The following is a 16901-nucleotide window of genomic DNA, read 5'->3' on the forward strand; positions in this document are numbered from 1 at the left end:
TATCTCGCTCACATCTATCTTCACTCTTTTGCTTCACTTACTTTATGGTGGGGAGGTGCCCGGTTTTATTGGGGGTCCAGTGATATCTGATGAAATGTTGGGCCTTGCCAAATGATTTGTTGTAGGCAGCACGAAGTGAAATATGGACATGTCATCATGACTCTGCTTTCTCTTTGTATTAGAAATATGTTAACGATTTACTTTACAACCAAGAATGTTTCGCTCTAGGCCTAACACTGTGTATAAGAAGAGAAGCCTGACTCTGCAAAAGTGTGCAGTCTCCTGAGAATATACCCGTGTTGTACTTCTAGGACACTTGTTACCTTGGTTGCAGCCAATAAACTAATCTTTGACTTCACCTAGAAGACTCAGAGTTTCTGTAGGTCTGGATCAGGAAGAACCCGAGGTCTCTGGGTGTTGATTCCCTGGCACCGCTGGGTTACCGGTTCTGTGCCGGTTCTTAAAAACCCAGTACCTCAGTTTGAACAGCTGTCAGTATTTTTTCTGTTGAAGTGAAACACATTTCTGCGTTTTTGTACAGGTGTGGTTTGTATGTGATTGGTACAGTTTCGCTTTCATTGAAGGTATAGTAAGTGTACCCGCATTGACCAGCTATTACACGGATCACCAAGTTGTGTACGTTTACGCGTGTCTGTAAGTGTTTGGAAGCAATCATGTCTTCTTTTAATGAACATAGGATATTTGACTGCCGCAATTTAGGAATCCCAGTATTGATTGTACGTTTTTTAAATGTTTTTGGATGCTGGAGCAGCGCACACTTTTCTAAAAATGTAGCTGCCAGACTTTTTCCTTCACTTGAGAGCTCGCATCCTAAAAACAGGACACTGAGGTGGGCTATTTTTGATTTTTTAAAGTTACATTTGTAGGCCTCAGATGAGAATCCCATAATAATAGTGCTCACTCTGGTCAAGTGCCTCATTAACACCTTCAGTGCTCATGACGAGCTCAGCTCGTCAAGGCCCGTGGAACGCTCAGGTGCGGGGAGAATTCCCCTGCTGTGCTGAGCGTTCCATGGGAGCCAATGCACCTGTGACGAGCTCAGCTCGTCATGAGCACCAGAGCGCCGTAGCTCATGACAAGCTGAGCTCGTAATGAGCATGCGGGCGCTGTGCGTGCCCCCCTCGCCCCCAGCACAGCGGGGGAATAACCCCCGCAGCAAAGGGGTTAAGTCATCGTCCGTCAGATAAATATCATCCACATAGGACAATGCTTCTTCATCAAAATTTTTTTGTAACTCTGTTACCCTTGCTGAAAATACCCCGGGCTATTCTTATACCCTTGAGGGAGTCGAAAAAATTGTCGCTGTGACCGCAGCGCTGACAATGCGGTCAAATACCTGCTTTCAGGCACTATATTCTGCCAGAAAAATCCATTTGAGATATCAAGTGTAGTTTTGTATTTTTTCCGCACAATGTTATTCATCGATTCCTGACACTGTGTGCATTTTGGAGAGCAAATGTCTTTGTGCAAGTGTTTAAATGTCTGTAATCTAAAACTAGACAATATGAATTATCTGGTTTTGAGACGAGAAACAAATGATTGTTCATTGGTGAGGTGCAATTTTTTATCACCCCCTGATATTCAAGTTGATCTAAGATCTCCCTGACCTGTTTTTTAGCTTTTTGCTTTATAGGGTATTGCCTCGGAGCATTTGGTGAAACCTTTAACGAGATCATGTGGTAGGCTGAATCCTCATCCCATCCGGTGAAAATTTTGTATAATGCTGGAGCAAGGGCTAATGCCCACTCCATGCATTTGCATGTTTAAGATGTATGGGAACGAGGTCGGAAAAAGATAGAACAATTACATTTTCTCCCCTCGGGCACTCATACCGAATGCTGGCGGCCAATCTTTTTCTGCTAATAGAATGTCATACCCGGATAATAGAATTTCCCAAAAGAGACCCTTTACTTTTCTGGGCTTGTGCCCCTCCATTTGAAGTGTTATCTTGTGTAACTTATGTGGGACACGCACCCTGGTGTCTGGTGTTTCCACTGTGATGTAATCATTCAAGTCCGCGGTCACCAGAAATTCCTCCAGGTTCTGGCGAGCTATTGTTACTTCTGCCGCACTGCCTCGCACCGTCAGAGCCCATTCCCCGTTCAGAAGCTGCATCCTCAGTATTCTGGGCATGTCTGATCTTCAGACCTGCATCTTTCTTTTTCTTAACTTGAGGTTTTGATTTTGGCTTGTCTTCTTTTTTAGAAGTGTAGTCTTGAGCGTGCGGCTTGTCTCTGGACTTTGTACGCTCTTCTCTGTGTTCTGACCGTCCTCCTCTCTCTGAAGTTTTTGTCAAGCCCTGAAAGGATCGAGAGGAACACGTATCAGTATCCGGATACCTGTCAGGTTTCCTAATATTAGCCCTATTCCTGAGACTATACCTCTTTTCAGAGGGCTCCTGTGGAGATCTACCTCGGGATTAAGATCTTTTTTTCTGTATGGTTTGATTGTTTAGATTATCCAACTTCTTTTTAGAAGAAGAAGAAGCAGGTGTCTGCTTAGAAGTGTCCTTTTCAGGACTGCCCATCAGCTGTGGTTTTAAAGCTTTCCCACCCAAACTGTCTCTGCCTAATTCTGCGTATGCAGTTTCAATTATTTTGGGTAGTTTGTGTGGTTGATCTAAAGGATTGAACTCCCTTAGGCGTTGGCGGATTGCCACTGATGCTTCTTCCCCGTTAATATTAGCCAGGATTATGGCCGAAACCTGTTCGTAGTTATTTAATAACTTCATCCCCAAGTTCAGAGCAGGCTCTTCTCCGTACTCATTCTGTATTTGTCTCAGTACACCAGGTATCACCGTTAATGAAGGAATACAATGAGTTCTGGTACATATGGCGGCAAAGACTGTACCCCAAGTGGTACAATCCTCTAACTGTGGTATTATCCCCATGGGCAAGCAGATTGTTAACATTCTGTGTTTTTCAAATGTGATAGTATTTGGAAATATAGCTTCGAGCCAAGTTATTTTCTGAGATACCCAGAATGGCATTTGTTTGCGTCTCGTGGGCATTTAGCCCATTACCGCGTGTAATGTTTGTGGAGTTGTTTTAGTTGGTGTACTCTGGGATTGAGTACCATTATTTCCAACTATTGTTGGTTGGACTGTAAAAGTCCTCATGGCACATTGAGTCAAGTTTCTGTAGAATCTAATTAGATCTTTGTGTTGTATGAATAATTCAGGCTGTTGTATGAATAATTCAGGCTGTGGTATTGTATCAATGTCAGGATGCGGCATATAGCATGCTAGTACAGGCCTTGTTGCCCAGTCTCCTCAGAGTGGGCCTAATCTTACTCTGTTTCTTATGTGGGGTAGGGCGCCTTTAAACCAGTAAAAATGTTCCTAGTCAGTGAGCGGAACGTCTATGTCCTCGCAGGGACTGTATTCCGTTTGTGCATCTCCCTCTGAGTAAGAGTGAAATGTGTGTGTTCTAGCATCTGCTTCTGGGAATGTAACCCACAAATAGAATACCTCTGTTTTGTTTGATTTGCAAGCCTCAATCACAAAGGCTACTAGGTGGTAAACCATGTTCTAGTAGTTTCAGGGGGATAGTACGTCTGAATTTAGGTGGAATGAGAATTCCATCCACCTCTTCTTCTCCTGAGAGGTGCAGATCTATAACTACGTTAATTTCAGCCCCAGTCTGAGTCACTTTGAAACTAAGAAGTTTATTTACGGGAACTAAGCTAAGGTGTTATGCACAATTTAGGAACACTATGTCCTTCAAGGTTGATTAACAAAGAGCCAATAAATAGGATATTTCGCCTACTCAGCTGTGGCAGAGTTTGTGCCCACCTACTCCAGACGTCTCTAGTGTTTTGTGAGCAACGGTCTCAGAGAATTAGCACGACTGAACTACTCAGATAAAATTGTGAATTAAAAGCCATACCAACGTTGGTGGTGCCATGTTGTGTAGCTCCTATAGTACCCGTGGAGGACCTGCGCATTTGGATAACATAAACTGTGGGATTGGTGGCAAACTAACTGAGCACCCCCACCGCATATGTTAGCCGGTTTTTGCATGAGCTAGTTCACAGTGCCACTAGGATTTCCTCTTATCGGGGAGAGATTAGTTTCTTGCAGCCTCAGAACATGACAACCCTGATCCCTCAAGATTGTGGAAACAATGTACTACTGTTCGCTCAGTCATTCCTGCTCGTTCAGTTTATCTCAGAGGTAGACAGAATAAACAGTCTTGGCGTTTCAATAAAAGATTTATTGAACAGTTGTTATTCACGTGTAGAATATATGAGCAACCATTAGACAGTAGCAGAGATATATGATTAGCAGTACTATGAATATAAATTAATAGTACAATTCTACCATTGTGCAATTAGCATGAATAAATATAAATGCATGATAAAAGTGCGCGTACTCCTACGATGCCTATCTAGATGTACCTAAGTGTACCTAGCATGTGAGGTGCAAAAGTCAAGAATCCTTCTAGGATGTAGTCGAACCCCATTACCTTCAGTTTGAGAAATGTCAGAGCCCTTCTTTGTCTCGAGTTGGACACCCTGCAAGGGATGTTCAGACCACTGTCAGCTGGAGCATCTGCATGCAGGAGCCTCAGCGTCTCTGGTCAATGTGTCAGCCTGGAAGTCTCTGTACCATCTGACGACTGTTAGCAAGAGGTGCTGTATTTATACACAAAAGTATATAGAGTCCCTTTGTCCCTTGTGTTAGTCATTATTGGGTATGAGGATGACATGTTTGATGAACCTTGTCCGTAGATATTAGGAAGGTGGTATAGCCCCTGCCGGGTTTCCAAGTAGCCTTATGAATATTCATGTACACTGTGTTTTCTAAAGATGAACTCATAGAACACTATTGTTCAGGAAAAACCCTTCTTCTGCACCCAGGCCTAGAACTAGGTAAAAGGTTCAGTCCATAAAAGGCATTCAATCCTTAGAAGGCTCGTTACTGTTAAATGGAGGGGAGGTGATGCAGGCGAAAGGGTATGATGTTACCTTGGCCTATATTAGGTTACCTATATGAAACATAACAGTGCCTCAAATTTCTTTCAACATAAGGCGTACACAGTCTTGGTAGAGGGGTGCCTGGCTGCCAAGATAACGGTACAGACTTCAGGAGGAAGGCCAAAAGCTGCAAACTGTTGCTGCTCAAGCTCCAAGCAATAAGGCAGAGAGTTGACAGGTTCGTGTGGAGAACCCTCCCCAGCTGCTGCGACTGAAGATCTTCTCTAAGGGGCAGCCTGATTGAAGGATCGATGGTCCTGCTCAGTGGCTGGGGATACCAGACTCTCGGTGTCACAAGGATTAAACAAATGGATAGATTGTTATGGTTGGAGAAGTTGGCACACTCTACCATACGAGTATAGACAGCGTTTCTACGTCTTATTAAATTAATTACCATGTATTATCTGGTGGTCAGGAGAAAGAAGAGCCATCCATTCTTTCTCAATCAAAAAAAGTTCTAGAATCAACAATGTTCTCCAGGTACACAGAGATAAATTGAGGTCGTGACTTCAATAGGTCTTTTATTTCCTTGTAAATATACAAGCCCCTTGCCAACACGTTGTTCGGCTCAAGCTGTTCTTGTCACAGTAGACTTCTTCAGGGCAAAGTATCTAAAACAGAGTCATATCCCAATTTCTAGAATCCAATTTTTTTACAAAATGTTGAGGGAGTTGTGAAGAAGGCCTACAACCGGGGTCAGGTGACCCCAGACATGCCAGATGTACTAGGGTAATATATAATATCTTTCTATAGATTAGTACGTGATGGGTATGTGGATCAAAACACCCTGTGTCATGCTGAAGGATTTGGCAAACCAGTAAGAATTCTCATGAAACTACCTTAATACAAGGTGACATGTTTAGTAGTATTAAATGAGCCAAGTAAGAGACAGATCTTGCCAAGGCTCTCCCCACTGCTGAAAGAGACCATACACCACCTCTGGATAGAGATGCCATTCGTGAACCACTAGGCATTGTCGTCTGCCTCCTCTGCCTGCCAGCCAGACGCTGAACCACCAGATATGTCCTGGTATTCCAGCCACATCCAAAGGACCAAGGCCTCTTGACAAAGGGTCCATGACCCTACCCCGTCCTGCTTATTGCAATACTACATGGCAGTGGTGTTGTCCATGATCACTTGCACTAGCCTGCCCACTATTGGAGCAGAGAAAGGCCTTCAATGCCAGTTGGATCGCACAGAGCTCCAAATGTTTAATGTGGAGTCGAGATTCCACTGGACACCAGTGTCTTCCGATCTATTATCTCTCTCATATGCCCACCCCATCCCAGGAGTGACATCTGTCAATACTGTGAGATTTGGTTGGGGAAGGGAGAGGGGTTTGCCTTTACCCTGACCCAATCGCGGTGCATGAGGCACCACTTGAGATTGTTTGCAGTTCCCCCCGAAAGATCTGGACCGGGTCGGATAGATTCTCCTGATGCTGAACCCACTGGAACTTCAGGTCCCACAGCAGCGCCTGCATATGCCATGTGGCATGTGTCACCAGCAGGATGCAGGCCATGAGGTCCTGCAGCGTCAGAGTCAGTCTCACCGAAACCCATAACGGAGACTGAAATATCTGCATCATAGCCTGAATATCTTGGATCCATCGCTAGGAAAGAGATGCCTGAAACAGCACAGTGTCTAGAACAGCCCCGAAGAGAGCATCTGAGAGGGAGTCAGGTGTGACTTTGGCACATTGATAGTGAACTCCAGTGAGTGCAGGAGGTTTGCCATACTCTGGAGGTGGGAGAGGACAGCCTGGGGTGAGCCTGCCTTCAACAGCCAGTCATCGAGATAGGTGAATTATGGAACGCCTGATATCCACAGATGATTTGCAACCACTGCCATCACCTTGGTGAACACAACACAAGTCCTGTGCAAACGTTAGGATAAGTCAATACTGAAGGTTTTCAAAGGTAAGGAAGAACCCACAGTACCTTGGTGAACCCCAAGGGGCGCTAGTAAAGCCAAAAGGGAGTACAGTGAACTGAAAATTATTGTGGCCTACCGTAAACCGCAGAGAACACTAATGGACAAGCAGTGTGTGTATGTGAAAATAGGCCTCCTGCAAGTCCAACTCTACCATCCAGTCTCCAGGGCACACCAGACCTGAGCCAACATGAGCATTTAAAATTTCTCCTTCTTGAGGAAGAGATTGAGAGTTCAGAAATTGAGGGTAGGACAAAGGCCCTTGTCTTTTTTAGGAACCAGAAAGTAGCGGGTATAATAACCACAGTCTACTTCTGGCACTCAAACCCTCCCTATGGCCTTAATTTACACAATTCTTTTAAGGTGGCTCAAAACAGTCTCCTTCACTTTCCTCTATACCAGCTTCTTCTTTGATCTGATCTAGTTCTTCAACTTCTTCTAACACTATATATGTCCGGAGCCGAGACCTCCTTGTGGAGAATTGACAGATTATCCTCCATCAGCCTATCATGAGATGGTGGCATGGAGGAGGGGTAGTCTTGAAGGGTAGGGAGTAGCCCCTTTGGACAATCTGCAAAACCCACCTGTCCGATGTTCTGGACTGCCAGCGGGGCAGGTGATGGCGAATCCTGCTGCCAACTGGGTGCCAATGGTAGTAAAGGGGAAGACTAGGGGGGTTTGGAGGCTGTTGCAGTGGCAGTGGGGGTGGACTGACCGGACTGTTTGTTTGCTTAATGTTTTATATAGCGCGAACCAGACCCCAGGGGGTATCAGAGCGCTTTACATTTAGGATTGTTGCGTTACAAGTTACATCAGTTACAGGAGCATAGTAAAGTACAGTAACAAAAACAATGTTGCGAGAGTTGGCCACCTGATACACGAGGTCTGTGGGTACCACACCCTCAGCCACAGAGATGCTGGGGAACCTGCACGACGAGGTGGCTGGGCTGGAATTGGCATGGCTGGAAGCCCCTTACCTAGCCACGAAAGGAGCAAAAGTATATTGAGATGGACGTGGGGCCGCAGAGAGTCCTAAAGACTTGGATGTAGAATGAGAATCCTTAAAGAGCTCCAGCACCAAATCTACCTGGTCTGTGAAGAGCCATCAAAGGGCATGTCCATGGGGGAAGCCTGGGCATACCCTGGGAAGCCAGTCATTTTCAGCAGGCGTGGCACCTAAGGGCCACTGTCGTCAAAACCACTCTGTTATGTTAAACAGCACTTGTATCACGCACATCTACTCCAAGGAATTTACTTGCGTGGGCCACATGGGTGAGAAGACGAGAGCACAGAAAACTATATCAAAAGTAGTGTCTTCAGTCTCTTTATGTTTGTTTGTTTGTTTAATGATTTATATAGCGCAAACCAGATCTCAGGGGGTATCAGAGCGCTTTACATTTAGGATTGTTGCGTTACAAGTTACATCAGTTACAGGAGCATAGTAAAGTACAGTAACAAAAACAATGTTGTGAGAGTTCGTAGGAGGAGGGAGGAGGAAGGAGCCAAATGCAGGGAGAAAAGGAGGAATGTGTCCAATGCCCGGCTGGGTAGGTGACGGTCGAGGGGGAAACCAGGGCCAATCTCCTACATAGCTGTCTAGCAGCTCCACCGGGCATCAGCCGTGTTGCTCAGGTCTCAGTGTTCAGGAAAAAAAAAACAGTTTATTCCCGAAGGTATCAGAGCGCTTTACATGAATTTCCACAGTGTTCCAAAATTACATCAGTTACAGGTTACCTCAATTGAAGGAAACATATAAAGATGATTGAGGATGAGGTCAAAGGAGCGTAGATGGGGTAAGGGGGCAGGGTAATGGGGTTAAAGGGGTAGGGTAACAGGGTAAGGGGGTAGGGTAAGGGGGTAGTGTAACGGAGTAGGGGGGAGATACGATGGAGAGACGAAGGGAAAAGTCAGCCCAAGGTCCAGCTGGGTCGGTGACAGCCGAGGGGGAAGTCAACAGCCCATCTCCTCAATAGCTATCAGGTAGCTCCACCGGGCATCAGCCAAATATCGAGGTTTCCCCAGAAAAACATTTAAAAATCATAGAAGACGAGATGAATGGAGCATAGAGGGGAAGGGGGTAAAGGGGAAGGAGGGAAATACAACAGAGAGACAAAGGAAGGTCTGTCCAAGGTCCGGCTGGGTAGGTAACTGCCAAGGGGGAAGTCCACAACCCATCTCTTCATCAAGTAGCTCCACCGAGCAACAGACAAAAAGCTAGGTCTCCACTGTAGGAGCAAAGTTCAACAAGTTCTAGTCCTGACAGGTACTCATGATGGAGGCTAGGATTAAGGTCAGGTCGAAGCCTGGTTTATGTCCCAGAGTAGTAGCACAACATGGTAGGGACTACTATGGCAGTCATCTAGGGGTCAGGCAATGGAATTCTGACATTGGTGTTACATTCGACTGGTCCGAATGTTACCTTTCGCTTGAAGGGGGGTTTGTTGAGCAATGGCTCAGCTAGAGGCCAGAGCCAGTGACCGCTCGCCTCCATACAAGGAGGAGAGTATAGCTGTGTTATAGCAACAAGGGGGAGAAACGGCCACCATTTTAGGATCAGATGGGCCGCCTCCTATATCACTCTCACTCTTCTCTTAAAGATAAATTAGTCTCAACAAAATGAGGACAAGTCTTGAGGCGCTGTTGGTTAAAACGTTGGTGGACTGCAAATGATCCCAGCCGTGGGAGCTTCTTCTCCAGCTTCAGTTTGGCGGCCATCTTGGTACTGTCCGAGTTAATGCTGATGGTCCTTGGTCTTCAATGAACCAACTCTAAATCGGGCGAGCATGCCTTAGGGCGATGATCCCGGGACAATGACTAAACAAACCCTGCTGTTTTAAGGCCACTGGTTGATGTTTGATCTGTGGCGATCCTTCGCTCAGTACTGCCTCAAGATATTGGTGAAAACCTTAGGGTCACTCATCGGACGCAACTCCACTCGGAGTTTATTCCAGGCTACACCACCCATCCGTGAGAGGGAGCAGCTACCGATCCTCTGCGCGAAACCTGGGGACGCATGCCATAAGCTTGGTGGATGAACTTAACTGCCTAGCCTGATTATAGAACCTGAATCTTGCTCTCAGATAGGTCGGGCCATGCCCATAGAGAGCGGAGTGAACAATTACCAGAGATGTATACTTCACCCTCTCTTTCAATGGCAACCAATGAAGGCCACACAGGTGTTGCCTAACACTAACCCTCCTAAGGGAGGTTCAGAAGTAGTCTGGCTGCACTGCAGCATTTTGAACAACCTGAAGTTTATTTAAAAGGTATCCAGGCAGACCAACGTACAATGTGTTGCCAATGCGGTATGTGATCAAGGCTTGGGCATTTTCCTTGCTGTAATGGGGAGCAGCAGTAAGAATTTTGTCAGTGCCTTCAGAATACCAAAGCATATTCTTGATAACTTTTTGATCTGAGTGCCAAAGCACAATTTTTTCTTCAAGCCCGATACCCATATTCTTAGTAGGTCCCCCGTGAGAAGAAGGCAGGGGAGACTAATCAGGCCAAAAGGAGTGCCAAGACTGCAGAGTGAAGTTACCAAAAAAGAGGATCTCTGTCTTACCCTCACTGCACTTCAATTGGGCTGCTAGTGTTAGCCACTGAAAGATTGCGTTGAAGCAGGTTTTAGCATGGGAACAGCTGGACTTCCAGGAGAAAAGGAGATGAGTATCATCAGCATAAGAGACGACTTTGGCACCAAGTGTATTTGCTAGCTGAAAGAAGGGAGACACATTGATGTTAAACAGCAGGGGGCTCAGTACCTAGCCTTGAAGAACCCCATAATCCGATTCCAGTGGGGCGGCCGCAAAAGGCGGAATCCATATTTGCTGAGCTCTATCCTCTAGATAGGATTGATGCCAGTTCCAGGCTGACCTTACCACACCAATTTCCCGAAGGAGCAAGGCATGCGGGACGGTATTGAACACTGCCGATAGGTCCAAAAGGATCAGGCCAGCCCTGCTCCCTGAATCTAAGGTTTCACGTATGGCCTCAGATAATTCAACCAGGGCTGATTCCGTGCTGTGTGAAGATGTAAAACCAGATTGGGCCGGATGAAGAAGTTCATGCCGTTCGACAAAGCCAGATAATTCTTTGTTGACCTGTTTTTCAAGGTCATTGGCAACAACTAGAAGAAGGGAAATGGGGCGATAGTAAGAAGGAAGGGCAGAATCCAGTGTGGGTTTCTTGAGTAGGGGAGCAATCATAGCCTGTTTCCAGGCAGAAGGTACGCTTGCTGATGATAGGGATAAATTGAGCAGAGTTTTAACCATGGGGTTAATAACCTCGGTTGCATCCACCAATAGTTAAGACAGGCAGGGATCAATAGGCAAGCCAGATTTAAGAGTTTTTAAGGATGCCAGTGAGTCACTCAAGGGTATGGCTTCAAATACCTCCAGTATAACAGGAGGGGTGGTAATCTTCATAGTAAGAGAGTATATTACCAGCAGCTGGCTATCACAAGCACCAAAATGTGCTTTTATAGCACAAACCTGTTGAAAACGAAACTAGAAAGTTCCTCGCACCATTCATGCGACGGTGCAGGGACACTGACCTCAGCTTTGGGGGAAAGATAGCCTTTGACAATTGCAAAAATGTCTCTGGCATTATTGCCAGAATGAGCAATACGCTCAGCATAATGAAGGCTTTTAGCTCTAAAAATAGAAGCATAGTATTTCTTTTGAGCCTTTTAAAAGATCACTCTATCCTTTGGACTATAAGTAGGTCTCCATTTGCATTCAAGCTTTTTGCACTGTTGTTTCTCTGTTTTTAGAGGGCAAGAAACCAAGGCTTTGTGGGGAGTTCCTATTACGTCTAGGCGGCACCAAAGGGGTGAAATAATCAACCGCTTTGTTGATCCAGCTACTGTAGCTCCTAACAGCTTCCTCGATTTCTCCTGACAGCACGGGAATGGGTCCAGCCTCCTCTCAGACTTCCCCAAGGCATTGTTGGTGAAAATAAGGCTCAGGTTCCAATCTGAGAGGCAGGGGAGACGCCCCAACTCTCCCCCCCACAGGTCCATGACGGCATCAGGGATGACAATGGAACAGCACTTCCAGGGGGCACTGGAAGCATCTCCGTCGGGACCGGGGAAGGTCTAGATGGCTCGATGTCCTGATGACTCTGAGTGGGACAAAGATGACTTCAAACTACGTGAACAACCCCAGGACCTTCCACTCAACCAGGATCTTGACTGCCGCGGAGTCGCATGCCGGGCTGCAAGCAGCTTTAGGGACCGATCCCTCAAAGTCTTTGGAGTCATGGCCCAGCAATCGGAGCATGCCTTAGTGCAGACAGGGTGTGGGTCCATCACCAAAATCGGTTGGTGACAAGCACTGCAGGGCTTAAAACCTGACTTGCGTGCGGACATCCTCAACACACCAGGAGGTAAACCTCAGAAGAAGTCAACAAAACATTGAAAAAAGGCCTGTCAAAAGCAACAGAGTGGTAGCTGTTCGGATCAGTGCTGGCTGGCGCAGAAGGAAAATAATTGACATCAGCATGCCTGGTTAGGTGCCATTTTTTAAGCAGCAGGAGTTGACCACAGAGCCTGGTCTGTGGCCAACCCCTGCATGCAGCCAACACCATGCTGTACACAGCCTGGCTGCAAGAAAGGCCCCAAGGTCAAACCCCACATCCAGCTAATCCCATGCCACGCACAGCCTGGCCACAGGATAGACCCAATGGCCAACCCCAGCATGGAGCCAATCCCACGTTATGAAAGGCCGAAGGCCAGGCCCTGTGGCTTACACCCCAAAGGCAGTCGACCTTGGTGGGGGGCACGCAGCTTCCCTCCCCGGGACAATTTCAGCCCCAGGGATCCTATCCCCCCAGGACCCACCACATTTTTTAGGGAATGAGAGTGCCTGTTCCCCTCCACAGCCATATTTTAGCCCTGGGGCCTGGTCTTACTGTAAATGGGTAGGGATCACGCAGCCATGCAGCCCCCTGGCCAATTTTGGCCCAGTTGACCCTATCTAACAAGGCCCGGCAATTTTCTGATAGGAGAAAAGGTCAAGCGACCCTCCTTCCTGGGCCAATAGTGGCCCCGGGTACCCCATCCCTAAGGGCCAATGAAATCAATAATTGGGGTGAAGGCCCCCCTCCTCAGGCCAAAAATCTGCCACGGGGACCCCATGTCCCTGGCCCAGCCAAATAAAGAATGGCACACAGCCCCCCTCCTGGCACAATATGGGCTTCGGGAGCCCATCCCCCCAGGGCCTGGCCAGTGAAGTGTGGATGCCCTTGAGCCCCACCCAGGGCACCCATTTCCTCTTTGCTGGGGGGCGCAGGGAGGAGCCTCAAAGCCCCCGCAGCCCCAGCCAAATCCCTGCCTTCAGCGGTAGCCGGCAGTGCTCCCGCATGCCAGGATCAGTAAAACACGCCACTCCCTGTGGGGGGGGGGGGGCAATTTTTTCATCCGAAACAGATGAAGTCTGCTACAGATGAAGTCTGCTACAAGGCAAGAGTATCTTTCCTGCTACCTCCCACTGGGCACTTACTGTTTGCTCTCGCTTGGCAGGAGCTTTAAAATTGCCCCTGCATAGCGAGAGCAAACAGAGGTTTCCTCTGCCTGCACAGGTGCAGGAAGGGAAATTCCTACATCTGGGGGTGGGCACCCCAGGGCGCAGCAGAGCCTGACCCTAGGGGAATGGGTTCAATAATGGCACCAGGAGGGGAGCCGTGCAGCCCCTCTTCCATTTCTTAACACTTGTGGTCCCCCCTTCCCTTAATTGTTTTGGCCCAGCCCTTGCATGTGGGGGTCCCTGTGGCCAAATTCGGCCCAGGAGAGGGGCCGCATGCCCCCCTCCCAAAATATAGATGGCCAGGCCCTGGGGGTGGTGGTCCCCGGTGGGCCGCATGCCCCCTACCAATATATAAATGGATGGTGGGGCCCCTGGGGTGGCGGTCCGAGGGGCTGAAATTGGCCCGGGGAGGGGGGTTGTGGGGCTCGCTTCCCTTCACAATATTTTGCTTGCCCCAGGGTGTGGGGGTCCCTGAGGCCAAACGCAGCCTGGAGAGGGGGACCACATGCACCCCCTCCCTTAATTTTATAAAACCTATTCCCCCCGGGACATGCCTACCTGGGGGGGGGGGGGAGGTTAAAAAACAAGCTCGGGAGCCTACAGAGTCTGAGCCCCAAAATGGCTGTCAACACTTCCAGGATCCCATGATATCTGTATTTCTTTTTTCTTTAATAACTCCAAAACTACTAAATGCATTCACACCAAATCACAAAAAGAGATCTTTCTGGACCAAGATCTAGCTTTCTGCCAAATTTGATGTAATTCCGTCCAGCAGTCATGTCTAAAATCCCTATGGGAAATTGCATGGGGGAAAACTGCCCTTTTTTCTCTCGGCCTCCGCTTGACGAATCAACCCAAAACTTTCAAGACAGCAGCTGGAGTGGCAAACTAGTTTCGAACATTTTGTGAAGATTTATCAAACAGCGCCAAAGTTATTAGCAAAATAAACGCTTTGTCCATGGAAACTAGGTCCTAACTATGACTACTAGATGGCCACTGTCAGTAGGCTTTATGGACCCTCAAGGTCCCTGGACCATAAGTTAACTACCACTGAATTAGAGAACATGAATTAAACACTTACAGGCTACAGATCACGGATCCTGACTTGAGCTTTTCCTTTCTCACACCACTCAATATGAATGAGTTTTTGGATCATGCTGGATATGTACAACCACTATGCATATAACATTCTAGAAATCAACAAATAGCCTGGATAAGAGGAAAATAATATATTACCAAGAGACATAAATGTTTCATCACTTGACCTCGTTGTTTTCATAAAACACTCCTTCTGATCTAGCTCAAAATGTTGCAACTGCATCTCAGAAGAGAGTCTGACATCATCCAGGAGCAGTGGAACCTGAAACAAAAAATAAACCACTTTTAAGACCTATCCGAAACACACTTCGTCCTCGACACTGCGCATTACCATCTCCAGGTAACTTCCTATTTCCAACCTCAGTATTTCATGCAGTGACCCAACAACCACGTAGCATTTAGTGCAATACTTTACTTTTATTTCGAGAATATTTTAACATGGGGAAGGACAATCTGGTTAAAATGTACTTGTTGAGAAAAGTTGTACTTTGGTGACATAGCTCAGCTAGTTACTGGGCACCCTAGAATTGGCGTGCATTGACACAACAATCTGACAATTGATTCCCATTTATAGTTCCTATCAATCTGAGTGGTACTAAAGTCTACGTTGGCCCAGGCACCATAGGACCTCTTTAATCCATTAAATTGACCAATGAACCTTAAACTGTTTGCATGATAATTAAAGCTGAATGCATTTCCCATGCTCTTTGTAAGTTGGGCAGGAGGTGGGAGAGCCGCTTGCATGTGCTGTAGAAATACGGTTAGCTGTAATACAGTATATGTTGCACCTTGACCAGAATTGTGATTGTTATTATTGGCATAGCTTTAGCAATGATTGTATCAATGATGTCTCAGGGGAATAAAGAGAACTCCCTAGCATGTTTATCATGAACCCCTTAAATTATAATCCCTTTTTTGTTTTGTTAAATCAAAATGTTTTTAAAACTCTCAGTTCATCATTCCAAGTTAAATGCTAAGTGAGGGTGGAAAATCTGGATCAGGTAAATTCGATACTGGGTGTTCATCGCATTCGAGGTGTTCACAATTATGTATTATTTTCAGGGTCCCATGGTATTTGATTTACCTGGATCAAGACTGATTTGCATATAGCTGTGTCTGAACTGGGGTGGCAAGTGCGCTAAAGAATGATGATGGATTCAACCCAGATCTGTGACTGGGGGTGAGTGTTTGAAAAGTTTCAGCACTCCGTCCATCATCTCTTTGAGTTTGCTTTGTTCGCCCTAAGTTGGCAGGGTATGCCCAGACGTGGGTCCCTTGCTCACTTTGCCACTGGGTTCAAGCTAGCCTGGCTGAAGAGGGCTGTTAGCCCAAAACCGGTCCCAGGATGCTGGTTTCCGGTCCAGGGAAGACATGGCTTGGCAGTTCAGGCTGGACTGTTCCCATGAGGCACAGGGTCAAGACTGATTTGCATATAGCTGTGTCTGGACTGGGGTGGCAACGTGAGCTAAAGAATGAGGATGGATTCAGCCCAGATCTGTGACTGGGGGTAAGTGTTTGAAAAGTTTCAGCACTCCATTGATCATCTCTTTGTGTTTTCTTTGATTTACCTTACCCAGTTTTATCAACTGATAAATGCAGAAGTAATATTAGGCGTTGAAAACTCACATACAAAATTTACGTGAGGAAACTGTTCGTGCATGCACTATTTCGTCTGTAAGTATCAAACCTGGGGTTACAGCATCTAGAATAACTGTGCATGCCCCCCAAAAAAAAGAAGCACAAGAATAAGGCAATACGCAATTGCAATGTACCAAACACATATGCCACTTTCTGTATAATCAAAGGCAGTCTTCTTACCACGTGCAGACTTATAATAAGAGAACTCTGTATGAAATACATTTTGCTGCTTGCATTCTTTTTACAATTTGAGGATTACCATCCATCTCTATACACCAAATCTATTCAGCATTCAGCTACATTTAGGTGTTTGTCTTATAAAGATGGCATGTGGAAGACAGTACAAATTGACATTTTCTGAAAGAGAGCTGCAGGTTCTGGCCGAAGAGGTGGTTAAAAAGCTGCTTTTCAGCCCCAACACTGCAAGCAATTCCTTCAAGGCTTGCAGAATGTATTATGGTGTTAACGGTTCTCTCCCAGTGCCCCGGTTTTCATACTGGTGCAGGCCCTCCATCAGTGGCTAAGGTGTTTTTTATGTTTGGCCAGCAGTTCCCTCACTCTTCTCTTCAGGTCGCTAAATCATATTGTATGGTTTATACTTTCACTAAGTAAAACTGTTCAACAACATAACCATCAGAACTGTGGGAGACTGATTCCAAGCACACTGTCAGGATATCCAATGGAACTTGTAATACGGCAGAAAGGATATCA

At 46.5% G+C, this 16901-nt stretch overlaps 1 pseudogene across 1 annotated transcript in view; it reads right to left on the bottom strand.

Annotated features, from left to right (window-relative positions):
• LOC144772113 (uncharacterized) overlaps nucleotides 1-14808 on the bottom strand; it is a 72276-nt pseudogene extending 57468 nt beyond the window's left edge. Inside the window, exon 1 of the transcript XR_013599653.1 lies at nucleotides 14691-14808. The product of XR_013599653.1 is annotated as an uncharacterized LOC144772113 (transcript). The remainder of the gene's footprint in view (nucleotides 1-14690) is intronic.
• Between the last annotated feature and the right edge of the window lie 2093 nt (nucleotides 14809-16901).

Source organism: Lissotriton helveticus, chromosome 1_1 (assembly GCF_964261635.1).
Source record: "Lissotriton helveticus chromosome 1_1, aLisHel1.1, whole genome shotgun sequence".
Taxonomy (NCBI): domain Eukaryota; kingdom Metazoa; phylum Chordata; class Amphibia; order Caudata; family Salamandridae; genus Lissotriton; species Lissotriton helveticus.